Here is an 18,394-nt window from a genome sequence, read left to right on the forward strand (position 1 = left end):
CAGCTCGGATCCAGAGTCTGCTTTTCAGTGTGATTCCTCCATTTTTTCCTCTCAAAACTCAGGTTTCCCAAGGCACAAGGCGGTGGGGGACGTGACTTGTCTGAAGCCCAACAGTGAGTCTCAGCAGTTCCAAGTCGGCAGTGGAATTCAGAATCCTCTTAGCTCCCTGGCTAAATGGAAAATTGGGCCAAAGGGAAATTCCATCCATTTTGCCCAGGCCAGCAGTTTGAAAGGTAGGAAATACAGTAGAACCTCAGAGTTACGAATACCGGCGTTACGAACTAACCAGTCAACCATACACCTCATTTGGAACCAGAAGTACACAATCAGGCAACAGACGAGACCAAAAAAAAAAAAAAGCAAATACAGTACAGCACTGCGTTAAATGTAAACAACATTGTAATGTAAAAAATAAAGGGAAAGGAGCATTTTTCTTCTTATTTTTTGAAACAAGTAAAGTTTCAAAGCTTTATTACGTCAATGTTCAGTTGTAAACTTTTGAAAGAACCACCATAATGTTTTGTTCAGAGTTATGAACATTTCAGAGTTATGAACTCCCTTCCCTCCCATGCCCCCTCCCCCCCCGACCCACCCCAAACAAACTAGGGAATGTGTTTTTTAAATTGCTCCTAGCATTTATTGGTGGCAACCAGCTTTCTAGGAAAAAAGCTTAAAAGAGTGTGAATCATTTTCCATCTGACTTTAGAAGGTCCCTGCCTTGTCCTCCCCTCCTGCAGCTTTGCCCTCTTCCTTGCTAAATACCTCTACTTTGCCTCCCTGGTTTTCTTGTGTACCTTCAGGGCCTGATTCTGGTCTCCCTTTTTCAATTCCATCAACTTTCACTGGGTTTATAGTAATTTAAAGTGGGATAAGCAGGATCAAAATCAGGCCCCTCCCTTACAGGTCTGGGCAGCTTGGTTCTACAGGAAGCCAAATAAACCCAAATGTTTTTCTATTTGTATTTGTGACCATGAGCCATTTGGGGGATCAAATTAAAGCAACATCTGGTCTTCTCGTGGAATTTCCACCATGCAGGAAGAGAGCTAACCTAAGATCAAATCTCATGTTATTTCACTCCTCTAAAGGGTTCATGGAGGTAAATGAAAAAACTCCACACACAAATACAAGTAAATACACTAAAATTCACACTGGTCATCTCAGAAGAAACTATCCCTGCAATGTCCATCCTACAAGTTCCCTCCTCCCTTCACTCTGGTGGCTGCCCAGATAGAAGTTAAAGACCTCAAGGTACTTTCCGAATGGAATAGGGGGTAAATGCTGTTGTCCTTACTGACATTCCCTTGCTCAGTAAAACCCCGGGGTAAGCTCTCTGGGGCTATGAACTACTGCACAGAGATGGGTGTGAGCTGCAACATTTCTGTCCAGATTTTGGTAAGGAAACCCATCATCCTCCCTCAAAATATGTGCATCAACTGGGGGAATTTAAACTTCAGCTTGAGAGTATCCAGATCTGGGGGGGCTCGCATCACAGCGCACACTATACAGATAAAAAGAAAAGGAGTACTTGTGGCACCTTAAAGACTAACAAATTTATTAGAGCATAAGCTTTCGTGAGCTACAGCTCACTTCATCGGATGCATTTGGTGGAAAAAAAATATTTTTTTTTCTTTTTGCGAATACAGACTAACACGGCTGCTACTCTGAAAACTATACAGATACCGTCTGTAAGCCGTTGTTCTAACATGCCTAATCATTTTGCTTCCAGTATCTAGCGTTCTGACCTTGCAATGTGCTGCACACAGCAGCCAGCGTAAATAGATAACCAACTCTACCTATTCAAAAGCTGGTTGGAGTGGGAAGACTCAGTCAAATTTAACTTGTAAGTAAACTTCAGAAAATACTGAACCAAACAAATGGGTAGGTTGTTCAAAACCCAGGTGTCCAACTCAGAAAGGTGCAACTTTCATCAACACTAAAAAGTTAAAGGGTCATGAGGGCTTGTGTGCAGAGTTGCATGAGTCCAGCCACTCTTCCTGTGGCTGATGAAAATAAACACTGAATATCGACATTTGAGATTGGCAGTGATCGTGGTTGATTGAGCTTTTATTAGCTTTTGAACAGTAGCAAGGGGACTACTTGGTTTTTTTCCCCACTGATCGGCTAGGGCTTCTATCTATCAGTGTGAAAAAAAAACAACCACCGTCCACTGTTCTCTGGGAAGGGCCCTGGTAAAGTGCTAGACATAACAAACTACTGCAGATTCATAAAGGCACAGTGCTAGATAACTCATCCCCAACTATCTGCTTGGGGGCATACAAGAGCTTACATTTCTATCGCCTCTTTCACCTGGTCCCTGCTCAGGTAGATAAAGTAGGGAAGGCATAGAAAAGGCTGTGAATTTAGGGCTTCTTGCAGTCAGGGGAATTTTGTCGTCAAAGTAGGCCCTTTTTGTGCCACCTAGGCTAAAGGATAAGCACAAAGCCCAGCCCAGCCCCACCCCCAGAATATCCCTTGGGCAGGGAGTCCCTAGACAAGGCCTTTCAGCCACTCAGGGAGCAGGGGCTGTTCCAGGGAGGGGGCATTGTCTGAGTCCAACAGTGCCATGGTGCATCTGCACACCTGCAAAGCCACATAAAGACTCCTGAAGAGGGTCACAATTTAAGGGAGCCCTAACAGGATCCAAGGCCTATACTAGCTCCCGAATAAGAGAGATGCGAGCTGCCTCTCCTCTGTCCTTGGCTGGCCTTTGCGCCAGTGCAGGGATGATTCTTCCCCACAGAGGGGAAGATGCTGCAGGACTAGCAGTAGCCTCTGCAGAAGGGGACTGCGGAAGGGAGGTTGGGGCCATAGTCTCAGGGTCCTCCCCTCAGCATACTGAATGGTCACAGAGGGGAGCGGGCACCAAGACAAACCTCTACTCTTATGAAAAGTGTCATGGGACCTGGCTACTTTAATATCCCACAACAATAATTATGCACTGCCCCCTCTGCCATGAAAACATAAACATTTTGTTATGTTTCCTCAGTCCCGTCTGTCTAAGGATTTCAAAACAATTTACAACATTGCTAAACTCAGTCTCACAGCACCAGTGAGGTGCCTATTGCTATTGTCCAACTTGGTAAACCGAGGTACAGAGAAGGAAAGTGACATCTTAGGTCACACAGTGAGTCAGTGATGGGCTGTGATAACAATCCAAGACACCTCCTCTCCCTTATGGCTTAGATGGGCTATAACAGCCTCTTAGCCAGCCAGGAAACAGATTCTACCCACTCAGGCAGTGCACTGGACAATCATAGTCAACCTTACACAGGGCCCCTGGCATCTAGGAGGGCTGGTCTGGATTGTGAGGGGGATTCCCAAAGCACAGAGTGTCATGGTGATTACAGGCAGGGCTGCCATAATAAGGTGGGTGAAGCAGTATCCTTTATTGGACCAGTTTCTGTTGGTGAGCGAGACAAGCTTTTGAGCCACACAGAGCTCTTCTTCAGGTCTGGTAAAAGGTACTCTGAGCATCACTGCTAAGTGCAATTAGGTGGAACAGATTGTTTAGCTTCACTGCATATGCTTTAGAGTAGCATTTTGGCCCCTGACCTGTCCAGAATCCCAAAGACCCAAAAGGGGCTGAAAGCTGCCTTTGCTTCTCCTCCCCATAGATCCTGCTTGTGTGCCACTAGAAGGAGCAGCACACCTGCCCCTGATTCCTACGCTTGGTGTCTGTGTGATAATCCAGGCTCCCTCTGCTAGGCAAACTTCTCAGGTTTTCTTTCAAAATTCAAGCACGTAGCCAGAAAAATACTAAGCTAGCTATTAATGATCTGGGGAGAGCCCACAGAGGGTGAGAAGATCAAGTGACAAAGGTCCTGGTATCCTGGAGGTTCCAATAAATAGCTGGAATTATATAGAAGGGAAAGCCTGGCCCAGGATCATAACTAAACTAAACTAAAATTTGGGTGTCTAGGACTTGAAAACTAGTATATTTTTTCCCCTGGAGGGATTTTAGCTAAATAAGCCTGGTATTTATGCTTGAAAAACATATTATGGAGAAGGAGGAGGAAATCAACATGTTGAGAGGCCCTTTCAATCAGGATGATTTAGTTAAATTAGCTCAGATGGGGATGTTTAATTACCACAAGTAACAGATTACTGCATGGTGGCCCACTCTCTCCTGTGGTTCCTACTCTGACACCAGGATTTGACTTTTAGCAGCAACACCCTTGGCTCTGAGGTAAAAATGTGTTTTCTTTCAGCAGCAGCTCAGTTAGGCCATCACATGAAACTGTCCATTTCTTCTGTTTCCGAGAGATTGCAGAGTCAGATCATGGAGAGATGGGATTGCAACAATGTTAGTCATCAGCTAGAGTTTGTGAGAGAATCTCCCAGGCTGAGGCTTCTTGGCCAACAGCACAACCAGGTGGATCTCATGGTAATGAGATACCTGGATGCTGCCAACAGCTGGGCAAGAATAAAGTCTGCACTTGGCTGACTGTTGATCCTCCCAGGCTTTTTACAAACAAAGTGAATTATTTAACAGTTATACACACCCCTTCATATGAAATTTCCTGTTGGTTTTCCTACCCCAGTGTACCACATATGCCTTTACCCATTCTGTTACATATATAAATTAGATTGTAAGCTTCTAAAGGTTGTATTTTATAGCTGAAAAGTGCCAAGCACAACTGTGGGCCTATACAATTAAATAATAATTAATAAATAATTAGTTGCAGTAAGAGCACCAGAGTCTCCTATATTTTACCATTTCTGAGGGTCATGATATCATAAGGAGCATATTCATCTCTGCCCTAGTGCAGATGCCAGCAAAGGGACAGTGGGTAGTGAACATGTGCCCCCTTTATAAAGAACTTGTGAGGTCCAGTGAGGCCCCTGGCCTGGGCGTAGCCAGCCATCAGCATTGCCCAAAGCTGTATCCCCAACTTTCATGGCCCCTCTGGAGCTTTGCAAGAAAGTACAATTACTGAAGAGCTCACATCTGCCCTGGTATTACCCTCTCCCCAATATGCTCTCCGCCTCTCCTAGTCTGCCTACATGCTGCCTTAGCTCTAGCCCTGGTACACCAGGAAGCTATAGAGGTAGCCCCTGAGCTGGATTGTCTCCAAACAGTTAGGCCTTTGGGACATATAATGCTCCAGATTTACTGCTATTGATGGCAAGATCATGTGTTTATATTATATAGCACCTTTTTTTCCAAATGTATTCTACAGACTCTGTAGAATACAGAGGAATTATTTCACCCACTGCTGATAGGCGCCAGCCCTGGGTAAAACATGGCAGCTGACTACTGTAGCCCCTAGGATAAGTGAAGAATCCAAGTGAAACTGCAGAATATCGATGCAGACTGTAATTATCCAAATTAGACTGGGAATAGGATTACAAAGGCTAAAATCATTTACTGTTGCCAACAGTGCCACCGGATTTTCAACTCTCACTAGTGTTCAGGGGCACTCAGTTTTATATTTTACCTGGCAGACACCACCAACAGCACAGTGCCCCTAGTGCCACCTGGGGGTACGATTCAGTACTGACTCAGGTACCACTTAATAACCCAGCATCGTGTCCAGCAGGGCTGTAGCACTCTGGAATGTCTTTGGTCTTCTATACAATTAATAACCTGGCTCCCAACGCGATTAAGCTTGTAAGAGCTGAGAAGATCACACTGTGACAATAAAGGAAATGCTGGATTAGTGCATATGAAGTGAATTTCTGCACTAAAACAAGCAGGAAGGGAAAACTGACTGCATTGCTGATGAAACAAAGGCATACGTTGCTAGAGTGACATGGACTCATTTCAGATTCACTGAAATTTCTCACACTCTTACCTGTACAGTTTCACAAGGAACTGCAATGCCTCAATCAATTCCACTGGAAATAATGCCTCATGCTCCTGGATGCTTGAGATAGTGTACGTTCCTCACATAGGGAGCCATACACCTGCCGGAGGAAAGCGAACTTGTGTGTCATGCTGTGTATGTCTCATTCATGCTGTAAACAGAAATCTGCTGACTTCAGGACTGAACGATGCTGGTGTACTGGCCTTATCAAATAATTATTGAGATTTAAAGAAAAAAGAGAGATGCACTAAAGGTTGCTATTTATATTTTCTTGGTAAACCAGAAATATACCCAACAACTCTGCTACTTTGCAAATAGAAAAAATATTTAGGGATTCCTTGAGTTCAGAATGATGGTCTGTTACATACTGTAGGTAATAATTATCCTCATACATAGTTAAAATTTGTCAGACCTCACTGGCAAGTTATTCATAAATTTTCATTGGCTGAACTGTTTTTGCTACTGTGTATATAGCACTTCAGAAGGAAGTGGCAGGAAACAGAACAGAACTCCCAGGGTGTTTATAGTTGGATCCAGATTAGTGACTGGTGAACTTCAAAAGATTCAGAAATTTGGACTTTCATGATGATCTAAGCCTCCTTGGTGTAGCAATCAGGCTGGAAATCACAGGAGAATGAGAGATACTCAGCATCTTCTCTTTTCATTTGAGTTGGAAATGGCACAAGAATCTCTTTTCTCCTGGACTGCTAGCATTTCTGCTTCTGGATGCATAAATAGGGGTGCGCAAAAATGGGGGGGCAGGTAAAAATTAACTGCACTTCTCCACACTTCAAAGAGTGTTCCTATTGAGAGTCCTGGGCAAAGATTAAAGAGGCATCTACAGCTATCCAAACTGTCCACCTAGCACTATTACTGACTTCATGATCTGTGTCTCATGCTTTAATATTACCTTGACATGGATTATGGAGCTCATTCCTATGCTGAAACATGCAAAAGATAGGGTCTAGTGGGTAAATCATAGCATTGGGAGCCACTTCTGGGTTTTATCCAAGCGTTCTCACTAATTCTCTCTGGAACTTTAAAAAAAAATAAGTCCAAGTTATTTAACTAAAGTTCCCACATACTTTTGCACTCACATGTGTTCCAGATTCCATTCACTGTTCCACATCTACTAAGGTATGTTTACTCCCAAGTAAGTCCCCTGATGTGTTTGCGGACATCCAACATTGCATGTTCACACTTTGCAAAATATAATCCTTAACCATGCCCTGTGTCAGATTCCCCATCTGTAACATGTGGACAATAATACTTCTTTCCCACAGATGGGGAGTTGCGAGGCAATGTTTCTAAAGACATCCTTGGAACCTTGGATGTTTCTGAACTTCGGATGGAAGACACTATGGAAGCTCTCAGTATTATTATAACAAAGTCAAGAGAGACTTAGCACAAGCTCTAACAGGTTTGATAAGATGTAGGCTCCCATCTGGCTCACCTCTCAGCTTCATGCCATGAAGATTGCTGAGTGTCAGATGCGGTAATGTACAGGCCATACCCACAAAGAATGAGTTCAGCCACCAGGGAGAAGTTGGTGGGGACTTAGCTAATTATGTCCATTCTAACATTTGGACACGTTGACTGATGTAAAACTTTCCATTACAAGTATGATGCCCCAAATCTCCATCTGCCAGAAAGTTTTAGCTTAAATGTAGAAGTTTGAATAATCTCATTTAAAGACTACTCTCCTCTCTCTTTATGCAATTTATCCAGATTGTTTTCTAGTGAAGAGTGGATCATAGAAGCTAAAGATGGAAAAGTCTATTAGATCATCAAATCTATCTTGCTACTGGTGCAAAATTATTCCCTAATGAAAAGTATTTTGTGCAGTCTCCATCAATTTAAATTGAGTTACACCAGAGTGAAATGGTAGTAATGCAGTGTAAACATGGAGCTAAGCCCAGTGTAATTGTGGGTGACTGGAGTGGTGAACCAGAATCACATATTCAAATATCCCAATTAACAGGTCTTCCCTCACTTCCATTGGAAGACCAATTCACATCAGAGAACAGCTCCTGCTGCTCCCCACGGTTCCCAACAGATGCAAGCCAGCAAACTATCATTGTTGCAAAGGGATTTTACTTCAACAGAAAACACTGTGAACCTGCTACAAGCACAGAAAGAATCCAAAAGCCAGTGAAAAAAAGCTCAACATGATGAGTAATTTCAGAGTAGCTGTGCAGCTACCAGTTTTGAAGCTAGTAATTTGGAGTTGTAAATTGTAATTATACAAGTGAGAAAAAACGTTATTCTCCATTGCCAAAAATATTCATTTGATATAGGAGGCTAGGCTGGTTGCTCTAATTTACATCCTTCTGAAAATAGCTGTAATTCCTGTTTAATAAAATTCCAGATGTGATTTCTTTTTATCGGGCTATTATCTGTAATTAAGGCATTTAATATTCAGTCCCTTTGATGTCACGTCATCTTTGAAACATGGAGTTTGAAGCTTGTCTCTTTCTTGGAAATGAAGATGAACGAGTTGGAAGGGCAGGTCCCCAAAGATACTTTTAAAAGCAATTTGGTGTTTAAAAAAAAAAAAACCTCCCTGGCAGAAAGTTTGCAACAGAGTCTTGTAGGAAGTGAGGAACATGACTCACACCTTCCACAGAGAAACCTGGATAGGATTTGAAGCTCACCTACATTTTGTTCCGTGCTACTTGCTTGTAATGAATACCCAAAGCATTGTAATTCAGAATCTCTCTTATTAGTAACTATCTCTTCTTATTCCTATTTTACAGATGGGAAACTGGGGCACAGAGGGTGAAATTCATTGTCATGTGGAGGGTTCATGCATGACCCCCTACAACATTTCAGCCCCATGGTGCGACTGTACAAAGAAGCTGCAAGCACAGCAGCCATCAAGCAGGGCTTCTCCCTGCATTTTGCCAGCTCTGCATTGGGAGTTGGCACAGGAAGGAGCCCACATGATGCCATGATTGGGCAGATCCAAGGGCCCTATCACCGATGCAAGCAATCACTATACAATCCTCATGGTGCTCTGCTGCAGCTCCAGGTCCTACCATTGGATTTGGGGTGAATTTTGCCCCTCTCAACCACTACACTTTACTCACCTATTGTGGTGGAGTGGATTTCACTAAGGGGAAACGATAAATCAGTGGCATATCTGGGACTGGAACCCAGGTCTTCTGACTCCTAATCCTATGCCTTGGCCACACAATCAGCCTTCAACCCCAGTCAATTACTGTCCTCTCCAAAGTATTGTAGGGTGTGCAGTCTTTCTTGCCATCTCTTCTCCCCCTTAATTTGTCAAAAATATCTCTTTCTTCTGGCACAGGGCCACTTCTACTCTCATTATCCCTTTCTTGATACTGGATGCAAGCCAACCTAGATGTAAGCTGTTCTCCTGTCTGCTTATAATTAGAATTCACACACGGTAAAGTTTGTTTTTTTTTCTAAAGCTTTATTGGTGGGGTGGGGGGAGCAGCATGTGGGAGGGGAATCACATAAATCCTGTTATTTGTACATGTTCAAAGTGGTGCATGGGAGGACGCTACAAAAATCCCATTAGTCATTAGTAAGATTTGGGAGCAGATTTCTTAGGCAAGACTTAGAAAATTTACTCATGACATCCTACTATACTGATTTCTACACTCTTCCTGGACACCTTCTCTCCCCTGCCATCATTCCATCCATTCTGGGCTGCATTTTCACACATGCACCTCAGTAAGTGCAAAACATCAACACTGCAGATCCTGCCTTACTCACCTCTCCTCTCCCACCCACCATCTGCTTCTCAAAGACTCCCCATTCTTGCAGTTTGGCAAATGCAAGATTTCTTGGGTCTGTGTTAAGTGGCAACATGTTGTATGTTTTATAGACTTTATCAAAGATGAACTGACGACATCAGATTCAGATCTGGATTTTGAGCACCCCAAAGTGGCGCTGGAGATGCAGATTCAGCTGTTGGTTCAGGTGCATCTATAGTTTCTCACCCAAACTCCAAATCTTTAAGGATGAGTAAACCAATTCAAAGTTGAAAAGAAGAAGTAGCCCATGCCCAGAACACCTACTGGTTCTGCACTTCTCTGTTCTAGACATGAGCAGAAGTGATTGACCAATACTAATAATTAACTTTATAAATCACTCAAGAGCTGATCCTGATCTCATTGAAGTCAATGGAAGTTTTGAATAGTAAATTAACGTGAAAAAGATCTGTAGAAGAACAAAGCACGTCAAGAGAACAAATACAGAGTTGGAAGTGGGCATTTGGGCTTGAACTTTTCTTGAAATAGGTGGGGCCTCCATAGTTGCCTGCTAAAGAAGAGGATGGGAGCTTAGCTCATGTTACCAAGTGATTATGGCAGGCATATGGGATGGGGCTGTAGAAATCTTAGAGATAGGTGGGTGAAGGAGACAAAGGGGTTGGCGAACTAAGGCTTGGGAAAGATCATTTATAAAATGGCAAAACTGGCATATGTTCCATTTACCTCTAATCTTGTCTTGACACCTGTTTCCTCTTGGATTTTGTTAAACACAGCCTGTTAGTAGATGGAATTAAAGATGCCCAGTTATCTACAATTCTATTTCAATATTGTAGTTTAACTTACTGCTCCTCCCCACTCTCTATACCTGAGTAGTCCCAAACAATTCTGGGAGGTTGTACTAGATTTGACTACTTTGTATCTTGATTTATATTTTGTTCCTGGCTCAGCTGGTAGCATCCTTGCCTTTCTTACTTCTAAGTCCTGGTTCCAAGCCCCTGACAGTGCAAGAGTGGGGGAGATTGCTCTACTGTTGCAGGTGGCACCCATTAGATGAGGTGCTGGAGCAATTTCCCTTCAGTCTCTGGTGATTCTTGAAAATGCGCGTTCCAGAAGCCTACGGGTTAATCCCAATATCCTGGCCAACTCAGTAACACATGCTATAATGTACAAAGCAATATGTGGGTTATTGCTGAGCTTACAGGGCTTGTTTATATGCATCATTTAGCCTGCAGCAAGCTAGGGTGTAAGTCTATGTAGACCCTGCTGCTGTGCACTAACAGTTCCTTAGCACACTTTGATCTACCCTGGTTTGAAACAAGACTAGATTAAAGCACAGTAAGGAACTGTTGGTGTGTGACAGCAGGGTCCACATGGATGGTTAGGGCACTGCAGGCTAGTGTAGGGTAGATTCACACCCCACCTTTCTACAAGCCAAGTGTTCATGTAGACAAGCCCATAACATCTGCTCCATTTACTTAAACAGTTGCTGCACTGCCAGTACCCAACTCATTATGTTGCAATGTGCTTTGAGATACCTGGAGTATAAATGATTGTATATAAAACCAAGTTCTATTCCATTCTCTATTCTCTCCTGCCCTTAGCCACTCATATCCACAGATCCACCTAATGAAAAGTTCATATGCGAGAAATTATTTGAAACACTGTTCTCCTGGTTATTACTATGTCTCTCAGTGAGATGAAGAGCCAGTCAGAAATGGAGTCTTTCAGACTATGTTTCAAATGCTTGAACCTTTGCTTCTCAGCCTTAAAGCGCGTAAGAAAAAAAACAGATGTCTTGTGGGGGGGAAAAAGCAAAAAAAAAAAAAAACCTTAGCTTTATATGCACTTGGATCTTTTATTTTATAAAAACAGTCAAGCCACAACCACAAGATTTCACAGATAAGAGAAAAAATGTGGATTGTACTTAATTCAATATTTTAAAGAAATGCTCTTACAGGGAGACGGCAAACTGAGCCAAAGCCAGACCAAGACTGCTGACTGATCTGAAAAATGTGAATATTATTCACACTGGGACACCACATCTCATAATGCTCCATGTGTGCTATAGTATATAATTATGAAATGTTTGCATTAAGTAACTTGGGTGCCTAAATACAGATGTTCCTTATTGACATTAATTGGACTTGACATATCTTTGGCCTGCTTTATACCAGTCACCAAAGCATGCATTTCCACTTTACCATACATATTCTAAAGGAGCTCTGTTCCATATCGAGCTTATTAACAGAGAAAAACATTAGTGCCTTAGCTATCTGTCATATATTTCAGTTAAAAATGCACTTGGTTTACTTTGAAGAGTGTATTTGTTGGGGTACTTACCACAAACATTAATTATTGTTCTTTTTATTTTTATTTACAGTGAAATCTGTCCCCAAGACTCAGCCAGGTATTTTTCTTTCCAAAAATGTCATTATGTTTTGGTGCCATTCATTCTTCTGACCACAGATGAAATGTCAAGTTTCCCAAAGAAAGAAAGAAAGAAAAAAAAAGAATTATCCCCTTGCCTCAACACACACGCAAATAAAATTCCCGTTGAAGTTATTGTTAAATTTAACTGTGCTGGGCTATTCTCCATTGAGGCTGTTTCTACTGTTCCAGGGAGAAAACCCACTTAACTCTTGAACAGAGACAGTGTTATTCAAGCTATTATAGATGGATTTTCCAACCATGAAGTTGAGATCTGGATCTGAACTTCCCTGAAGTTTGGAGGTCCTTGGAGAGTTTGGATCATACCTATCTCAATAAGCTTCCAAAAAAAAAATAAAACCAAACCTAGACTTGCATATGTTTTTGAAATACTCGGAGGAGTCGGGGAAGGGAAGCATGTAAGCTACAATAGTAAGCTGGTCTGTGGGTGAGTGGATAGCTTTTAACTTTATCTATATACTCCTGTGCTCCACACAAAGATAGAAATTCATCTGAAGTTTGTTTGGACTACCATTCAGATTTGAAAAAGTTTTAAAAAGTTTTCCAGTGAGATGTTTTGTACATACTGCTTTTGGGTGGCTCAGAGATACTACAAGAATAGCTTTTCTTGAGACTGGCCTGTGTGTGTCAGATCCTGTTTAATATTAGGAAGAGTGGAGGCACCCACAATTATTTTTAAATTTTTAAACAATGTATAAATTCCATTTTTGAAGCCACTTTGATGTGATATGGATTCTATCTTTTCCAAAGCTGGTGCATCTCACCATCTTCAACCGAATAAAATGAGCTGCTTGAAAACATGTAAGCTTTTAGGGTCAAATTCAACCCTGGCATAAGTGAGTATCTCCACTGAAGAAAAAAATATTCTCTGTCCCTTAATACTGTAGGAGCACTTGCTTTCCTTCTAGAATCCAAGACCACTTGGCATGGTTAACATATGGCATCCTGTTACCTCTAGATAAAGGATTGTGTTGGCTCCGATCCCTTGTCTCCTGGAAGGAGAATGTTGGGTTTTGTACAAAAAGGCTACGTCTCATGTTAAGACTAGTTGGGATTGAACTTAAAGAGCAAGCAAAGTATTGGATCCAACAGTACCTATAGTCAAATACTTCAGTTCAATGAAGCTACTACTTGGTATAGTTCTTTCAGTTTCCCCTAAAGGTATTGGCAGGGCTAGCAAGATATCAAGAGAGAGCTTCCCAAGAACTACTATGAATCACAAAGGGAGGTATCCTGTGGTGAAGTGTTTGTTTTTGTAAGCCACTGTTACAAAAAAGTTTTTCAAGGCTGAACGTATTAGAACAAATCATAGAATGGGAAGCTTGTTCTGTCCAATGTCACTGTGTATATACTGACTTTGGAAGAATATAGTCTTCAAATAGTACCTTACAGGGGGTGATGTAACCACCAGCAATACAGTCCCAGCAAGGATCAGTAAATTCCTTTCTGAAGTAAGAAAGGTGAAGATGACAAATTACTAAAGGCAAATATCAAAAGGCCCACACACACTTAAAAATGGCAGAAAAACATTTGGATAAAGGGTTAAGCTTGTTTGGAGCTTTAAGTCAAATCTAACACAGAAGAGTGTTGTCTTGGCTTTTTCAGTTGTATTCAGCTGCAGAAGAGGATGGTCCTGGTTGAATCTGACATAAGCAATAAAACGTGTGTGTGTGTGTAAAACCATGCTACAAGGACAAAGGAATCTGAAGTTCATCAGAGATCATTCAAGGGAGTTTTGTCCAGACATGAGATATAATGGATTCAGGACTCTTTAGGATCTGTCTTGTGTGAAATGAAAAGCTGCAGAGTATTTTTAGTAGCCAATATGCTGTTAGACCCCATGTTCAGAGTTCATAACTAGAAATAGGCAAAACCTCAAAAACATTCATCTGCGTGACACCAGCAAATCAGTTGCCAGCTCTTGTCAAGGCTTTAGGCCTCAGCCAAGCACTGAAATTCTTTACTGGTCTGTTTCACCTGTGTGTTTGTATGGTTAAGATGGGTATTGAACTTATAACAATGTGTTTAGTGTTTAGACTTTACGTATTAAATGCGTGTAAATTACTGCATGCATTTATCTCACTTATCCTTATCGCATGCTATAAGGTAATATTTAAGTTTTGTTTTATAACTGTAAAAAATGTTTGCTCTGAAACTGTCAACCTGTCAGGAGGGATCATCTCCTGCTCATTAAGAAGGCTATCGAAACTAAAAGAACCATTGTGGGACCTCACAAATTCTTTGTTACTTCACACCAATGAAGAAGCTATGTGCAAAAGGACTCATCCCATCAGCTTAGATTCTGGAAGAAGGAAATAAAACTAGCTGACAAGAAAATTTTTCATCTCTCTTTTGCTGTTTGGACTCTGACAGGACCAGAACTACAACATAGAACCAGGTTGACCCTGGGGATCTCTGCATTAGCCCTAAAAGTCATTCAAAGATGACAGATTACTACAACTCTGTCACCTTTTAAAGCCATCAACTGTAACTCATTTGTGTATATAAATCTGCTTGCTTTAACCTTGTAATAACACTCATTTCTTTTCTTAGTTAATAAATCTTTAGTTAGTTTATTACAGAATTGGCTAAAAGCATGGTGTTTGATGAGAGATCTAAGGTACAAATTGACCTGTGGTAAGTGACTGGTCTCTTGGGTCTGGGAGCAATCTGAATATTTTGTAATCTGTGGCATACAGCAATCAATTATTACTAAATTCAGCTTGCCTGCAACTTTAAGGGTGCTAAAGTGATGTAGCAAGGGCATGGGAGAGGATAGGTAGCTATTATGAATGATGACGATAACAGAGTCATAGAAATTGGAGATGGTATAAATTTTTAGTAAACCCTCTGATTAATGCAGGATTATTCCCGGAAGATTACACACTCATAGGCTCAGTTATGGTCAGAATGGGAGCTTCGCAGCTGACTTCAGTGGGACCAGGATTTGGCCAACAGATTTTAAGGCCCGTAGGAACCATTATGCCCACCTAGTACAACTTCATGCCTAACACAGGGCACCGAATTCCATCCAAAAATTCTTGCTTTCAGCCCTCCAAGTGAGGGTGATACAGTATGGCCATGATGAGCTGCCAAGATAAGAGGCAGAGTATGTCCACTCTTATACACTAGGCCTGGGTAAACCTGAATCCACCCCCAAAACTCCCATGCCTGCTGTGGCAAAAGCAGACAGTGGATTTAGGAAGCAAAATGTGATGATCATATAACTTACATCTGATTTCCCAGTCTATCAAGTGCCACGCACTTCTGGTGCCCCTCCCCACACTGTTGTGCTGCTCTTGCCCTCTGCCCCGGTCAGCAGCTCCCGGGAGCTCCTGCTTGCTATGCAGAGCTGGGAGGAGAAATGTTGATGTCAAGGTGTCCCCCTTCCCCTGCCCCTGTGCCCCATCTCCACAAAGCAGTGGCGGGGGGAGGGAGGGACATGACAGGGCTCATGAGTGGGACATGGGACACGGCTACCTGGCGGTTGCTGCTGTGTCTGAACAAGCAGGCTTCAGACTGGTGAGTGCCAATCTATTTAAATGGGCAGTGTGTGTGTGTCTCTCTCTCTCTCTCTCTCTCTCTCTCTCTCTCACACACACACACACACACACACACACACACACACTCTTTCACACTCACCTCCCAACACATACTTGCATTATTGTTTTGTTACTTCTTACTTCCTGCAATGCATATATATTCTCTGTAATTTTATTCTTTCAAAGCACTGTTATTTTAGTTTTTTGACTGGCCTATGCATTTTGTAATTTTTATTTCTATTATGCTTAAATTTAATTCTTTGAGTAGTGAGTTCTAAAATGCCTAACCTGTCCTGACTGGAGTAATTATCCCTATGGTAACTTTAAAAATATATATTATATCGAATTTTTTTGTTTCTACTGGTGGCACACATCCACAGACGACCTCAATATTAGTGCACATAACAAAATTCATTCCGCACAGGGATGGAAAAAATTAGAGGGAACATTGCTCCCAGCCCTCATGCGTACTAGAACATGCATTCTGGGAAAACACCAAAGGACTTGGGTAAGAGATGGAGACTGCACAGAATTCCTTACAAGTTTGCAAAATGGAAATCTTATCCGTGACCACAAACTCCTAAACCAGTGAATAGACTAAAATTCTCCAAAGTGGCACACACCTTATTGTTATAAGTCAAAATTCACTGTTCATCTTGTTTAACATTATCCTAAAGGAAGGGCAGAGAGGTGTATATTGCAGGCTCCAAGGATCAGAGAAACAATATGTGAGAATTGCAGGTGATATAAACTGGACTTACTGCTTTGAGAAAGAATAAATATTGTAATTAAAACATCAAAGGCAAGCCAAATAAATCAAATGTCTGCTTAGAGAGCTAATGTCAGGAACATACTTCCCATTTCTAAGGTGTGTGCGGTTTGCTTTGTACATGACCAGCCCAAGCTGTCAGTGCCTTGCAATACACTATGATTATACTTCCATACCATCCGTATATCAGATGTACAGCAGGGAACAGAAGAAAATATATTTCCTTCTTGCAACCTTGATCTGTATCTCGATGATAATTTGGGTATCACCAATTTATCTTTTTCCACTCAAAACCCTCATTGAGCCCCTGAGGGGACACAGTGTTGAGATCAACAAAGGGAGGGGAAAGATGGGCAGATGGCAATTGGTCAGAATAAGCACACTGTCCATCTTGCCTTTTTACAGGCAGTCTAAGGCATGTGAGAAACAGCACTGAGCGTGAACACTTACCCAGAGCTTTTTCATATTGCAGAGCCCAGGGCACATCCAGCTTCTCCATAGATTGCTGGATGAACCTAGCGGGACTATATTTCCTGAAGAGATGAATCAATGTAACCCTGTGACATTATAAATGAGGTCATGGCAGTCACCCAGAAGCTGCAATAAGCTTGGAATCTGAAATAAGGGCTTCTCATGCTCAGGAAACAGAAGAGGCAGCCCACAAAGGTGTCTGTAGACAAACTCTCTACAGGACACCAGCTGGTGCATGACTTGACCAAATTATTTCTTTTTTTTTTTTTGGCTGCTGTGAATGATTTACTGTAACCGAACAGGTTCCTGGGGTTCACAATCACAACAAAAGGTGGGAGTACAGCACACACAGCCACAGGCGGTGGCTGCTGCAAACTCACCAGCAAAATAGGAGCTTCCATGAAGAGATGTAATAAGGGTGTGATATTGATTCCAGTGCTTACTTGTACAGGAGATGTCTGCAGTGTCTCAAATTGCCAGTTGATCACTCACGGCCCTAAATCTCAGCAGAAAAGACTATTAAGATCACACAGACATCTGACTTCACTGCTTTGTTCCTAGAACAGATAATTTACTTGAATCCCAGAGTCATTTCCTAGCACTCTAGATACTGCAGTTTTTCTGGCCAAGAAGCAAATGACAAGCTGCTGTGGCTAGAGCCCCTTCTAATTGCATGATGATGTCATTCACCAATGGTTTTGGTGAAGGAAATAATAATTTCCCTGAAAGTTATTTGTAACAGTTCAGACTCGATGCATGTAGAACATTAGTTTAATCTGTTCCTGTTTGTATATGCCCCAGCACAGCACATGCAATGCCCTAAAATAACGTTCTCCCCCTCCTTTTCCTCTCACCTTTGATCTGAAACTGGACTTGAACCTGGGCCTCAGAGAGGAATGGTGAATGCTTTATCTCCCTTACTTTCCAATGGAAAAACAACTCCTTTATAGAATCAAAAGGAGTACTTGTGGCACCTTAGAGACTAACAAACTTATTTGAGCATAAGCTTTCGTGAGCTCACGAAAGCTTATGCTCAAATAAATTTGTTAGTCTTTAAGGTGCCACAAGTACTCCTTTTCTTTTTGCGAATACAGACTAACACGGCTGCTACTCTGAAACCTGTCTTTATAGAATCAGTTTAGTTTCCCCCCAGCTATTTCCAATGGGATAATAGTAACAGCAAGATAAAACTATTTGAAGTGCAAAACACAACTCAGCCTTATCTATGGAGCCATGACTAGCACCTCCATAATACTAGACAGCTGGAGAGAGCTTGTTTTACGATAGACAAGCTATTGGATTGGTTTCTACATTTTACTGAGATAGCACAGAGTCAAAGAACAGAGTCAAATAGAGCTTGAAAGAGGTAATAAGTTGCTTCGCTAAAGAAAGGAAATTATTTTTTCCTTTTCAAAATTAAGTAAAATTGTGAGAGCAGAAGAAAGTCTAAGCTGCACAGATTGCAAAGACTTACAAAGACCTCACAAAAGTGGACAACCGGACAACAAAATGGCAGATGAAATTCAATGTTGATGCACATTGGAAAACATAACACCAACTATATATATAAAATGATGGGGGTCTAAATTAGCTGTTACCAGTCAAGAAAGTTCT

This window comes from Dermochelys coriacea, chromosome 8, assembly GCF_009764565.3.
Source record: "Dermochelys coriacea isolate rDerCor1 chromosome 8, rDerCor1.pri.v4, whole genome shotgun sequence".
Taxonomy (NCBI): domain Eukaryota; kingdom Metazoa; phylum Chordata; order Testudines; family Dermochelyidae; genus Dermochelys; species Dermochelys coriacea.